This window comes from Malurus melanocephalus, unplaced genomic scaffold (genome assembly GCF_030028575.1).
Source record: "Malurus melanocephalus ecotype Western Australia unplaced genomic scaffold, MMel_1.1 scaffold_60, whole genome shotgun sequence".
Taxonomy (NCBI): domain Eukaryota; kingdom Metazoa; phylum Chordata; class Aves; order Passeriformes; family Maluridae; genus Malurus; species Malurus melanocephalus.
Genome location: NW_026623292.1, coordinates 2,598,355 through 2,612,692, shown reverse-complemented (window position 1 = coordinate 2,612,692; position 14,338 = coordinate 2,598,355). Strand labels below are relative to the sequence as shown.

At 38.3% G+C, this 14,338-nt stretch overlaps 1 long non-coding RNA gene across 5 annotated transcripts in view; it reads left to right on the top strand.

Moving 5' to 3' along the window:
* Positions 1-14,338, top strand: part of LOC130573617 (uncharacterized) — a 64,046-nt gene that overhangs the window by 8,080 nt on the left and 41,628 nt on the right. For all 5 annotated transcript variants that reach the window (XR_008965335.1, XR_008965338.1, XR_008965334.1 and 2 more), the window contains one exon: positions 3,288-3,358. This is a non-coding gene — a long non-coding RNA (uncharacterized LOC130573617). The remainder of the gene's footprint in view (positions 1-3,287; positions 3,359-14,338) is intronic.

Genomic DNA, 14,338 nt, shown 5'->3' with positions numbered 1-14,338 from the left:
GGGCTGCAGGGGGACAGCCTGCTCCACCATGGTCACCATGGGCTGCAGGGGGACAGCCTCTGCTCCACCATGGTCACTATGGGCTGCAGGGGGACAGCCCGCTCCACCATGGTCGTCACCACGGCCTGCAAAGGAATCCCAGCTCCAGTGCCTGGAGCAGCTCCTCCCCCTCCTGCCCTGACCTTGGTGTCTGCATCCCCTCACATATTTCTCAGCCTCCTCCATTGGCAAAACTACTGTGTGTCCCTCCCTTTGTTTTGATTTCTTCTTAAATATGTTTTCACAGAGGCGTAACCACCATCTYCAATTGGCCCAGGTTTGGTCAGTGGCATGTCCATCATCCTCAGAGCCAACAGCAATTGGCTCTGCTGGACATGGTGGAAGCCTCCAGAAGCTTCACACAGGCGCCATCTTTTTGGCCCCCCCACCTCCAAAAACTGGGCCAAGCAAAACCAACACAGAGGGAAAGAACTAATCAGCACAAGTTGGAATACAGGAAACTCTGTCTGTAAGGAAAAGCATTTTCACTCTTAGGATAATCAAATGCTGGAATGGATTCTCAGTCAATATTGGGGAATCTCAAGCCTTGATAGTAAAAATCTGACTGAACAACATGCTTTAGCTGGAGATGCTTTGAATGAGGAGTTGAACTAGCAGCCCTGCAGGGATCACTTTCAACCTGTTCATCAGAGAAGAGAAGCAAAGACCAACAAATGGCAATAATTTACCACTGCAGACCAGCTCAAACCCTTATTTTCAGAGAGTTCTAGTGCCAGAGATGGGGCACCTACACATTTCAACACTGAAAGSTGGCAGCTGACTTTTCATTTGAGGAGTGCAAGTTTCAATGAAGAACCATAAGATCTGAATATCTTTTTTAATCTGGTTCTTAAGAGTCAACTTTAAAAAGCATGGATCTGTTTTCAAAGAGTGCAGGCTTCTCTCCTGAAGACATGAAAGACCTAAGAGGATGATTGAGCAGGACTGCTTTGAGGAATGTTTTCCTTCCTGTTGTCCTATGATGAGACTGGAGGTTGTAGGAAGTGGCAGATGTTTTGGAGTGGCCCTGTTGTTTTCAAGAGTGTAAATTGTTGTTTTCCTTTGTGAGTTTTCTATATGCTAATAGTTAATGCATACTTGTCTGTAGCTAGCTAGTATACATGATTGCTCTTGGCATCTTTTGGAGTTAGATGATAGGCATCTTTTGGAGTTAGATGATAGTTGTCATCCAAGTGGTACTAATTTCCATTTCCAACACTCTGCTTAACTTCAGCACTAGCAAAACTTTCTGAGAAGGTGATGTTGCTGCACTCTGTGTTGTGCAGGGCTGGAAGGGGAGCTGTGCATTACTATAAAAGTATAATTGTGTAAATTGAAAAGCTAATATATATTAGTGTTTTGTTAAGAAGTATGTCCATTCTAAACATAGTGCTTGGAAAAAAGTCMTCTATCTCTTCATGACTGATCAAATTTGATACGTTTTGTAAGAAACAGTATGAACTTTATGTGTCACTAAAATTAATAAACAGGATACATATATTAATGGAATATATGATTTTTCTTTCTTCTAGTGTAACTATTCACAGTTTTATAGCAACTTCCACAAGTACGCGTACCAGGACAAATACAAGGGAATGGATAATCACAATCCTTTAAAAAAAAGATTCACCTTATTTTTAACTTCTGGTAACTTGAAAACGCTTCTTGTATTTTGTCTTCAATACAGTGTTACATCATTAGTTTGATAATGCTTCCCTCTTTATGATAAAACAGGTGGATAATAGATCTTCTTCCTTTCCTCAGTGGTATGTTAACAAATCCACAGGCTGTCTTATATTTTATTAGAATTATGGGGAAGGGGAAATGGGATTTGCTAAATGGGGAAGTGAAAAATACTTATCAGCTTTCAACCTTTGGATTAAATTATATCATGGTCTAATAGAAAAATTATGTGGCTCTTCAATTTTGTTATAGAAGAGGTTCTGTGATCCAAAACCTATGCCTATATTCACTGCATATAATAAAAGCATTACTAACACGCTGTTCACAGGAATATAAAAAAAGTTGTGACGTATAAGTCTCTTTCCCCATAGTTAAGAAAATAATTTCTATTTGAATAGCTTTGAAATTTCAAGATTGAAGTCTTTTTATAAGTGATAGTTCAATGCCTATGATATAATCTGAAAACTATCAAACATACAATCTTCCCAATGTGCCAGGACTTTGATTGCATAAAAATACTTCATTGGTTCTTGGTGAATATTCATGAATGGTGTTTATTTGGGTGGTATGTATATGCACAGTAGCAAACAATATTGTAAAAAATACAGCTCTATACTAATGGAAGATTTTAAAAAAGAAATAATTCCTTTCTATCTTTTTTTTTCACCTAATTTTTAATTAATGCTTATTTAATGACTATATTTACTTGGTATAATTTCTGCTGTGATGATGTCTCTGTAGAATCATCAATATATCCTCTAAAATGAGAAATGGAAGACAGTCTATATGAGCTACTAGTTTACTTGAACATGTCCTGGAATATCCCTAGCCTTCAGTCAAACTCATTGAATTTCTCTCCTGTTTTAGAGTGGGGAGAGGCAGCTGGTAGGCCTGGAGTCACGGTCAATGGGGATCTAGTCAAAACAGTCAATATTATCCATAAAATGAGTCAACTCATTTTAAAGCAGGCATCTACTTTTAGTCAGATGAATCACTCTCTAAACTTCATTGATGTAGGTTTGTCAAGGTGGATGAGATGGATCCCACCCTCACATTCCCTTGATATTTCTCCTCACTTGTTTGAGAGTTAATTGAAGCACTTAAAAAAGAAGTTTGCAGTGCAGTTTGCATTGCATTTGCAATTGGGACAACAACTCTCAGCCTCACCGAGTAAGCTGTAAGTTACCAGCTTGGCACTGCCAGCTGCGTATGGGGACTCTCCATGAACTGGTCATGGTCGATACGTGAGTCAGTGTTGCATACAGCATTTAAATGCAGTAAGTTCCTTTGGTGTTCTTACTTAAAAATGGCTCTAATGAGAGCCATATTTACACTTTTGTAAGCTTGCTTTTTAAATAGCTCCAGAACTTTTAAATTAAATTGGCTGACAGATTCTGAAAAATCTTCCAAGTGTTGTATCAAATCCATATCAGGTACAAATTCTGACTGAATGTCATTACATAATGCATGCTAAGTTCTGTCTGTGAATTTGCTTACTGTCATGTGAACAGAGGAATAACCTCATCTTCTTGTTCTGGACCTCCTACCACTATGCCCCTTCTCAGGAACAGAGAGAAACTTGACAAGATTGGGTTGAAGCTGCAAACATGTGTTAGATAAAAGCGAGAGAAGAAAGGTAAGTCTGATGAATCAACATGCACAGGAAATGGGGAAATGCCCCYGAACTTCTAAGCCATTTGGCTTATTCCATGTTGTTCTCTCCAAACATTGTGTCATTTTCTATCTCTGTCCTTCATCTCAATTTGATTTTTTGTCTAGAGCCCAATTCCATATCTTCCTTAACAGGTTGTTGACAGGTAGGTGAAAATGACGAACGAATGGAACGCCCCCAAAGCAGTGGCGAGCAGTAGGTCCTTGCAGCAACTACCAGCACCTGTTTTATCACAGATGGAGTAGCCCTTGAAGGCTTCATCTTGCAGATGAAAATTCAAAAATAAATTAGGAAAGGCATTAAATGTAAGWAATTAATATTCTGTTTGGTTATTTGTGTTTTTTTTAATCATCTCAATTAGCATTAATTGGTATGGAACTACTCTTTCCTCCTGGGTTGTGTCAAGATGCAGGAAGACCTGTATCTTTCTCTACAGCTGAAATGCTGGAGACAGGTTATTTGTTCCCCTGCTCTGCATCACACTGCGTAATTCTGGACGCCCTTTGCCTGGAGGAAGTCACAGCCCAGCTCAAGGTTCAGAGGCTCCCTCAGGAGTGTGGGAGGAGAAGTGGGAGTGGATTTTACAGAAACCTCTGATCAGGAAGCTGCCCAAGCAAGCTAGTGGGGAATGGCTGCATTCCAGGGGAGTTTCCTACTTGCTGTGCCACTGGGGCGTGCTGAGGAGCACATCCTGGCCTATGCCAAATGCTCTTGTCTTGAGCTGCCTTTTTCCAAGCACTTGATGAAGGGATTGTGCTTCAGCCTGCAGGTGAGGCAGGGAGGGAGCTTCCTGTAATGGGAATCTCATTCAGGCTTAAGAGGTGAACTAGCAGGTTTCAAGGGCTGTCAGGATAATAAGGCTAGGATTCCTTGACTTATGGCAAAAGTTTGGGTTAATAGAAATGTAACTAACTACCAGCAAATGCGTCACTGCAGATGGTGGAGCTCTGCGGTACCTTTGAACCTTCYGAGAACTGGTGCCAAGTAACAAAATGTCATGTATCTCTGCCTTGTCCCAAATTCACAGGCTAAAGCAGGTTTTGCACTTGCAGGAATGTTTTTTCACTGCATGAATTCAGTAGTCTGGTTTTGCACCTGTAAGAAGCTGGTGTGCTACTTGCCTTTTCCCTGGCCTTGAACTAATTGCAATTTGAAAAATGTTGTTTTACAATGTSTTTAACACAGGCTTTATTGTAAGTAAACATTACATCCTGCTTACATGGTCACATCCAGTAAAACTCAAATATTGAAATTTCTGCAAATTCATCCCACATTTTATTTAGTTACATTATATGCAGCCAATGTATTTAAACAATGTTAATCAATTTCTTACTGTGGTGTAAGTAAAACTTTATGGGTTCTTTGTCCACAATCTTGTCTACTTCAGAAATTTGCCCCATTTTCAGGAATCAAATTGAAAGCAAGAAAAAAAATGGTAGGAAATGTGAGCTTGTATCTTTGCTGTCTGTAAATATCTTTATGGAATTAATTTTATGAAGACAGAAGCTTGCTTACACCAAATAAATAATTTTATGGATAGAACAGAACTATTGCATGCAAAGAAAAAAACAGCATGCAAAGTGCCAGTGCTTCAAAAGTAAAGTAAAATTCAGCTAGGAATGGCATAGAAGTTTTAAATAGTGTAACTACCAATAGTGTACCCATCTTCAAATAAGATTTCAAACATATAAATTATTGCAGTCATTAYTGAAAAAAGAGTCTGTGGTGTTTGTGTAGATGCGAGATCAACCTAGTTCACCTAGTAGCTTTTTGTTCCTTTAGAAACTTTGACTATACGTCCAGTCAAGGGTTATTAAAAGGAGAAAATTTTCATAGTGACCAATCTCTGTTTTGCAATGCTGTACGTGGAAAGAGCACTTCTGCTAGCAGGATGTGATGGAATAGCTGATAAGTAGGCTACTCTTTTCACGTGGCCATCCTCAGTTGTGATGAAATGCACATTTTATAGCAACGAATAAATCTGGGGCCTGAGACACCTTTTTGACCTTTTTCCACCACTCTGTATTTGTCTGCCACAACCTTCCCAACTTCTGCCAGTCTATTCTAATGCCTGTCCCTATGTCTTGCTGTGATTCTCCTCAACTAACCAAGCCTAATTTCATTTATGGGGTTGTTCATCTCRGTTTGTGTTTAGCATAGTAAAATCTTGGCCTAGGAGACAGTCACTTCCTCCAGTAATATATCCCAGTCCTTTTCTCTGTTCTTATATAGCCAAGACAAGCTGCTTTTTTCTCGCTATCGTATTTATCTCTTCTCGCCTGCTCCATTCTTCAACCTATTTTAGCAGCCTTGTCTTTGGTCTTGCTCCAATTTATTTCTCAGGTCAGTCATTGCTTGCCCTGTAGAAAAGCTTTTCATGAGATTTTAGACCTCTCCCATTTGGTCTCCTGGCCCCACCCTTCACTGATCACATTATGTACTGTATTTTATGTGTCTTAACGTTGGCAAAGAAAAAAAAAGGGAGACCATGTTAAGTACCTAATGTTGGATAGTTGATAGCAGGAATAACCTCCGGAGTTCCTCTGTAATCACTAGGAAAAAAAGTGGATGCATTTGAAGAGTTGGTTCATAACAGCAAGACAGCTTATTGAAATTAACAATTTTTGTAGTTCTTAAAATCAAAGKTATCAGAGTAACTATAAACAAATATGGCAGTTCCTCAATATGCTGAAGCAGATTCTTAAAGCTGATGTACTGTTCAAGTTTTATGGCATTGTTCCTGAAATCCCCASTATTCAATGTAACCGGAAATACCAAACACATTTACCAATAGTGATTGTAAAAATGTTGTCTGCTACAGAAATTTTTCAAATTAATGCAAATAGAAATATTACTACCCCCTCACTTATTTATTTATTACCAAAATCCTAGAGTCACAATCATAAGTCTTACCAGTGGAACTGGTATCATCATTGGTGACACAAGTATTTGTTCTTTAGTCCTCCAGGAATGAATAAATAGGCTGATCTTTTATCTTACATRATGAATATCTTATGTATTTTATTAATTTATTACTACATGAGATCTCAAATCTATACACCAAGATAGGATGTAATAAGGCATTGTTTATATGCCTCACAAATGTTACAAGGAAACCATACAGACTGGTCTAAGCCTGTGAAGTAGGGCTTAGGAAATGATACTGTTTTTCAGAATAGCTGATGAGGTGGGCTGATGGTAGAGGCTGTTTTGTCAGAGTCAACAGAACTAGTTATAAAATCCCTGCCTAATCCTGAATCAGCTATTAAAACCTGCACCATCTCTTTTTAGGACTGTCACCTCCTGCTCCTTCTTCCCCCATCTTCCAGCCATCATCCCAGAGGCTCCTACCTGGGTAGCTTCCCTGTTTGTATTTTCATTAATCTGGAAATATGCTCTTACAGGCAGATAAACAGCAGTGAGGGAAAGACTTCATAGGAATTTCATTCTTAGTGGTCACCAGAAAGCTCCTAGAAATAATATAATGCAAGCAAACCTGAATCAGAGTTAGTGTTTTCTTAGGTGTTTGGTCAATCAGGGTTAAGACACAAATCCAAAAGGAAAACAAGTTTCCTTAGATTGATTTTCACTGAACTGTGCTTTAATTAATCTAATTTTCAACTTTGGTTTCCAGTAGGACAATTATTAGAATGACAGCTTTGGTATCTTTCTCCAGGGAGGGTCATTACCTTCATTATTTAAATAATCAGATGAAATCTGGAACTAACAAATCTTAATTTCATACTGATTTATAATACCATGCCCGGTTTTAGACACCAGGCTTCTAGAAGAAAGAAGAAAGAAGAGAATCAACGGGAAGCATTCCAGAGGGGAGTGACAAAAAAAGACAGAAGTGTAGAAATTATAACCTAAAAGGRAAAAAAAGGAATAAATTATGTTAGCTTAGTCTGACAGAGAAAAGATAGAATGAAGACACTATAATACAAGAGGTTGCTCCAAGGAGGAAAAGAACAATCTATTTCCTTTGCCTCTGTTTGGTAGAACAAGAAGTAATAGGCTAAATTACAGCAGGGAAGATTTATTTTTAAAATTACAGAAAACTTTAATGGTGTGGATAGGGAATAGATTGCTTGGCAAGCCTTTGGATTTCCATCTCAATTGGAGATCTGTAAGATCAGAGTACTTGAATAATTGCTTCCTGCAGGCAGGAGAATGTATTAGGTATAATCTGGAGGTCCCTTCTAGTTCTTCTGTATATTTTATTCTTGTAGTAAAACTGTAGTTTAAAAGATAGGATTCATGTACACTTCTTACACTATCTTATTCGTGTCTTCAAGCAGTGATAAAATCCTTCTATAGARAAGAGAGTAAACAATGCTATTACTCCAGTGATCTTGTAATGAAAAATGGAAATACATCTTGGAAAAAGTACTTTTTGATATACCTTCATTTAGATAATTGCACAGAAGTACTTGGAAAGTTGGCTGTAATAGGGAAAAAACAGATAATGTGATAAAATTCATTTGTTTAAAATTACTTTTTCAGCACCTGTTAGTAATGTAGTGAATGATACCACTGTAGATCACTCATGTGGGAACTTCAGAAATCAATTGAATAAAATTGCCCTAATTGCATTCAAAATGCTAAATATAGTTTTAGGTTTTTACTTTATCATCCCTTCTATTTTAAAGATTTCATTTAACTGGAAATATTAGAAGTAGCACTTCAGTTCTCAAAAATTGTATGTGTCATGTGAAATCCATTAAAAATCTAGAAGGATAAARTGTAGACACTTCAGAGATAACTTTAGAAGTCCTTATTACTGTATTTGCAGTTGAATCTTCCAGAATAAAATGATTGGGCCAGGTGGCTGACTGATGACTTGTAAATCACAATTCTCAAGCACACATACTCCTGACACAAAGTTTAGAACTGATGTATTTGTTTAATTCTGGACATTATTTTTCTTGGTACATTATAACTTGAATGCACTTTCTTTACATTGCCTGTAATATGACTGGGACATAGCACTTCTGCTGCAGAATGKCATAGAAATTTGACTTGACTGTTCTGTTTCTTTACCCTTCAGCTGTTTAGACGTCAGGAGATCTTGGTCCTGAAGCAGGRCACCATCAGCCATCAGGACTGACAAACAAACTGCCCCTGGTGCTCAGCTGGGTCTTGGGTCCTGGCTCATGGGAAACACTGTCTGTCCTTCACTGGGTTTTTCAGATGCAGACCCTGGGAGACCACTGTGCCCACAGGTTCCAGATTYATCAACTGAATGTGGCTGGCTGGCCTCTTCCCCTCACCCAGGTTTAAGTCAAACCTGATTCCTCCCTTCAGCTTTATCATCAGAGACCCAACCATTCTRAGCAGCCTGTCCCATTGCTTTGTCACTTTCAAAGTAAACACATTTTTCCTTCTATTCAGATATTACTGAGCTTCAGTTTGTGCCTGTTGTCCCTTGTCCCATAATTGGGCACCACTGAACTGAGTCTGGCCCCACACTCTTGGCACCTGCCCTGAAGACAGTTATGTGCATCGGTCAGATCTCCTTTCAGCTGTCTCTTCTTCAGGCAAACCAGGCCAAACTCTCTCAGCCTATCCTCATTAAAGGATAGCATTACTGTTGAATGATGCCCTGTTCCCCTCATCATTTTTGTAGCCCTCTGCTGGACCCTCTGGTGTCCTTGTCTTTCTTGATTTGGCATTGAGTATCTTCTTGCACACAGGTTTCTCTGCTTGTTTGGGGATGCACATGTGTGTGTGTGTATGTGTCCATGTGTGACTGAGGTTAATTCATTTTTTTGTTTCTAATTGCTGATCACAATCCACACATGTTCCAGGTTTTGATAGGGGCTGCCACATAGCTGAAAATGAACTGGGCTTTTAAAGAGCCTGCYTGTACTAGACATTTTGTTGGCTGTTGTGGGATGATGGGGGATTGTCTTGGCTTAGCAAAAGGTATTTGTATTTGTTAGATGGAAAAAAGACAATAAAACCTTCTAAAAGTTAATGTGTTGGATTTATATGACTGTAGAGGATCATGAGAACGCTTTGGTCATAATAAGGAACTTTTAATGAGACATTTTTGAAGTTAGGCAGTTTTGACTACAATTTTAACATGCTTTGTGAAGTCATCATGTTTTTAAAATAATTTAATAAGTTTATTGTGACCTTAACACCTTACTAAAATAGAATTATATAAAAATAAATGAATTTATGCCRGACTGATGAAATAAGGTACTCTAGAAGGACTGTGGAATACACAAGTATATAAGCAAAACAAAGTTTCACTTTTAGTTTGCTTAAGAAGTAATTCTTCCGACTTTTCCCCTGATGACACTTTTGCTTTCTGTGGATCTACTTGTCCTGTCAGTGWAAAGATTCTGTGTCTTTAAACCACTATTGGTGTGGTGATTTAGGAATGGCATTTCCCATTCCCACTGAAACACTCTAAACCATGTGCTGCTCACTTATTCCTTGTCTCCCTCTCCCTGTGACAGGATGGAGAGGAGAATTGGAAGCACAAGAGGTAAACATCATGGGTTGAGATAAGAACAATTTACTGGAAAAAGCAATAAAGTTTAAAAAAATAACAACAACAAACTGTAAGAGGGACAATATCAAATGYGAGTACTCACCACAGGGAACCCCAACAACACCCAACCACTCCCTCCACCTCACTACATGACCCAGAAGGGACCCTTCTCCCACCCCTGGAAATCATGTGAGGTGGCACAGAATAACCTCTGCCCATGCCCCTCCTGGTAACTGCAAAAACTGTTCTGGCCAGAAGCAGGAAAAATGGGGATGAGAAACCTCCTGCGATGCCCTGCTTCCAGTCTACTTCTGGAGTTATTTTTAGTGAGCAGGGACATGTGCGACTAACAAATTTATTAAGTGTCCATTAAACTTCATACAATCTGGATCTGGTGGTCAAAAGTCTTTGACATCTTTATGACTTTCACTGTTCTAGATTTAGTTGAAATTGTCTAAGTGATTGAAAAATTACTGGGGAAATAAGGGTAATAGTTGAGTAAATGGATAATGAGCCTGCATTTCCTTAGRACATTATACAACAAAATGAACAATCTGCTGGATAAGGACATYTTCAATATTTAGCAGTGTAGATGTTTTGTTTCAGTTGTTAATCTTACTGCTACTTTATTGAGAGAAGTTAAGTTTGCTTAACAGAAAGTATAGCTAATCACTCTTCATCAGACTTGGCTTTTTCTTTGGAAAACAAATAAGAGTTAAACTGAAAATATTCTGTCTCGAGTTATCTGTAGTTAGCACTTCCGATCGGAACAGCCAGTTCTTTCTTCTCTCTTTCCTTTTAAAATTATATTTTTATTTCAACCGCTTTCTACCAGCAGGCAAAGCTGCTGTTACACTGTACCCAGCTGTGAAATCAATATGATTTTCATTACAAAGATAACAGAAACTCTCTTAGAAAGACTGTGAATTGCCAAAGGTCAAATAACAGTCAGTGGTACAACTTAGAATTTAGGTGCACTAATTAAAAAATCCTGTGGTATAAATATATTAATGAAATGCACCCTGAGAAATGTCTGCATTTAAGATGGCAACAATTTTAAGGTATTACATTGTTTCTATAATTACTGTAGTTCATGTAAGTTGCATCAAAATGTAACAGATTCTTTCTCTGGTTTATGGTAATTTCTTATAAAAATAAGTATTAACTCTTTTTTTTTTTTTTTTTGAATTCACAAATATTTGAGCTTGATTAGATTAGAATGTGTAATAGGCACAGAAAACAGGATGTATCTAGTAAGATTTCTGTATTGTTGAACTCTAAAAATTACACATACACCGAATGAAAGGGTGCATCAGTTATTTCTGTAATACATGACTTCATTAGGAACAAGAGGAAGTGCACCATCAAACTGAAAGCACCACTTGAGTCTTTCAGTCAAAGCAGCCAGTTCTATTTAAATTAAAATCAGCATTTAAAAATAAATGTTATCACTTTTCCCGAGATCATCCTTGATCTCTTCTTTTAAACCTCAATTCTTCCAGCAGTTAAGTTACATTTCCCTTATTTCAGATGAAAACAACAGGGAATAAATTATTTTGCTACGTGTATTTGTTTGATATTCCTCTGTCACGTCTCTCTATTTTTATTTWAATTCTGTCTTTTCCATGCCATGTGCTACAACAGTAAACTCAGATTGCCAGTTACTGTGGGTTTTAATAGAAAAAGTTCCTCACCTTACAGATGAGGGTTTTTTGCGTTTCTGTGCTCCCTCTGCTGGWCAGTGCCTGTTAATTTTTGTTCCCTGAGCTGTACTAGTATCCATGTTCTATAAACAGGCAATCACCCTGCCTTAAAGAGAAAGATATAAAAAAGTGGGAATGCGTCATTTTGGTCTCAGATAACATGGAAGGTGACATCTGTAGGCTAGGAAAAATCCTGTTGTCTGTCAGCTCGAAAAGCCTTCAGCAGACATTTGAGGAATAATAATTTACTATCTCTTGAACAAAACCAGATGGACACTAAATAACCTTCTTTCATTTGTATAACTTAGAGAGGATGATGTTGATTCTGATACTCTGCTAAGTACTACAGTATCCTCAGATGTCCCTGTAATGTTATTAGTGTCTCAGTCTTAGAGGCACGGTTCTCATAACTTGCTTCATCCTTTGTTGAATCTTACAGARTTACTGCTGGGCCAGCATTTGCTCAATGGGGAAAGCAAACATGGTCTCATGCTCAGTGCCAACCCCACAGCAAGGTGGTGAGAATGCARTCTTTCCTGTCTCCACTGCTGGGGGGCAAAAACAAGGAAAACAATACTCCAGTTATGTTTCTGCAAGTGATTTTGCTCTTTGTGGCCTTTGACTTTATGGGGTGTTTTGGGCTTGTTCTCCTGCTCACCTTTCTCCCACTGCTGTCACACACTGAACCTGGATTTGTCTGTCCTTCCTTCCTTCCTTCCTGCTCATCTTCCTTCTTGTCTTCCTGCTTGCCTGCCTCCCTCCCTTCCTTTCTCCCTTTCTTCCCAGCAGGCTGTGGTTTGGGTGGACACATGCACTGTAACTGATTCAATGTCACAGCTCTCTCTCTATTGACCTGGGAACCTCCTGACCCAGGAATCATCCCGGCTTCCCCATGGAGCACTGCCCGGATCAACCAGCCCCTGTGATCCACAGCCTCCCAGTACTTCTCTCTGTGCTGGCTGACCCAATTGGTCCTGTGGAAAGGTGATGGAAAATCATCACCCACTTCAGCTGCAGGTGATTTTCCCTGTCCAAGCTGCTCCTTCCCAGATCTTGAGCTATGGTTTTTTCAAGGAAGCTGGATATCTTTACAGTTTCCTTGAAATTTAATGTGATGTTATAAATGCCACTGTGTAGTAGTAACAACRAACAGGGATTTTCTTTTTTTAGACTTGGCATGGCTGCCCTTACAGGTTAGTCCACATCTCTCCCATATTTTAAAATAAAGCAGGCTGATAGCCTATTCTTGAAAATAAATAGAAAATTGCCAGTTGTTTGGGGCAATAAATCATCTAATTCAATTTATCTTTTATTTAATATACCATTGTTATATAATGGTAACTTAAATATAGTTATTTACAATTAAWTTTTTTTTTAAATTTAGCATTATTACATGATGGTAATGATTTGATTCCTGGTTCAACTAGGAGACTTGTTTTGGGAAAAGGCATTATGGGCAAATTCTAGTTAAGAATTTTTTCTCTAAGTTCAGTTTTAAATTTCAATATCTGAATGTATAAATTAATATTCTATGTCTTTGAATCTCCCAAACAGTCCTACAGTGAAGTAATCAGCATAATTATCTTCTCTGATTTTCACTAATAAATAAAAACAACTTCCATCTACATGTACACTTCCTTTTACAAAAGAAGGTGCTTTTAAAAATAATTCTTGAAAGAAAAAACTGACTAGAAGAACAAATTTCCAGTTCCTAAAACCTTCAGTTCTTCCTGTTCAGAAGAAAAGACAGATGCTTGGTACATTCTTCTTTTGCTRAAATAATAAAAAGCTTTTGCTGCTGGATAAATATTCTTCCTTAATTTAGCAAGGCCTAGATAAAATCATCGTTGCCATTTGCAGGACAACTTGTGCTTGGGTCAATGGATGACAGTTCTGCTGGTGGTGGGGCTGGGCTGAGGAGCTTGGGAGGGACCCTCTGTGGRACCTGCTGTGCAGAAGCTTCCAGGATAAGGTGGGAAATCTTTTGCCTGAAATGCCCACTGAGTTATAATAACTAAAACACTCAACAGTGCTTGTCTCAGCAAGAGCACACACCATATGCTTTGGGAACATTCCCAGGCAGAATATTACCCTCCTAGTGTCACAGCAAGCTCATTAATACTCCAGTTACCCATTCAGTGGGACTAATCCAGCAGCCCCTGAACTCAGTGAGGAGATTCAAGTTGTCTTTAGGATGCTTGAATAAAACTTTAGATGTAGTTTGCATAATTTAAATCACACCAGTGGAATTATTTTCCAAAGTTTTAAATGTTTGTTTATTTGCTGGTTTCTTTATCCCAAGCTACTTGTTTTCCACCATCTTATGAGGAGCTGTGATGTGAATTGGAAAAAGGAAKGTTTTTAAAGCCAGATTTGACTTTGTGTGCCTTGCTACCATTTTCCTAAGTTTTTCCAGAGAAGGACTAGAATAAGCTTGCGTTGGCATTGGAATTTCATATAATACTAACTCAAATGCAGATGTATATATATACATATATATATAAAACAGGTGTTTTTTTTCCTCCAAATATGTGACCATTCCATGGGAAGAACTGTGGAAATTCCATAGTTGATGTGGAAAAAGAAAGTGCCAGCTTAAGCTATTGTAGTTCTTCATCAATTCCAGTCATTCTTTTATTGCTCTTTGGCCACACAATAAATTCAGTAGAAAAATAATCTTTTGCAAAGTATCTTACTATATGTAAGAGAAGAAGAATTGGTATTTGCCAAAAAGAA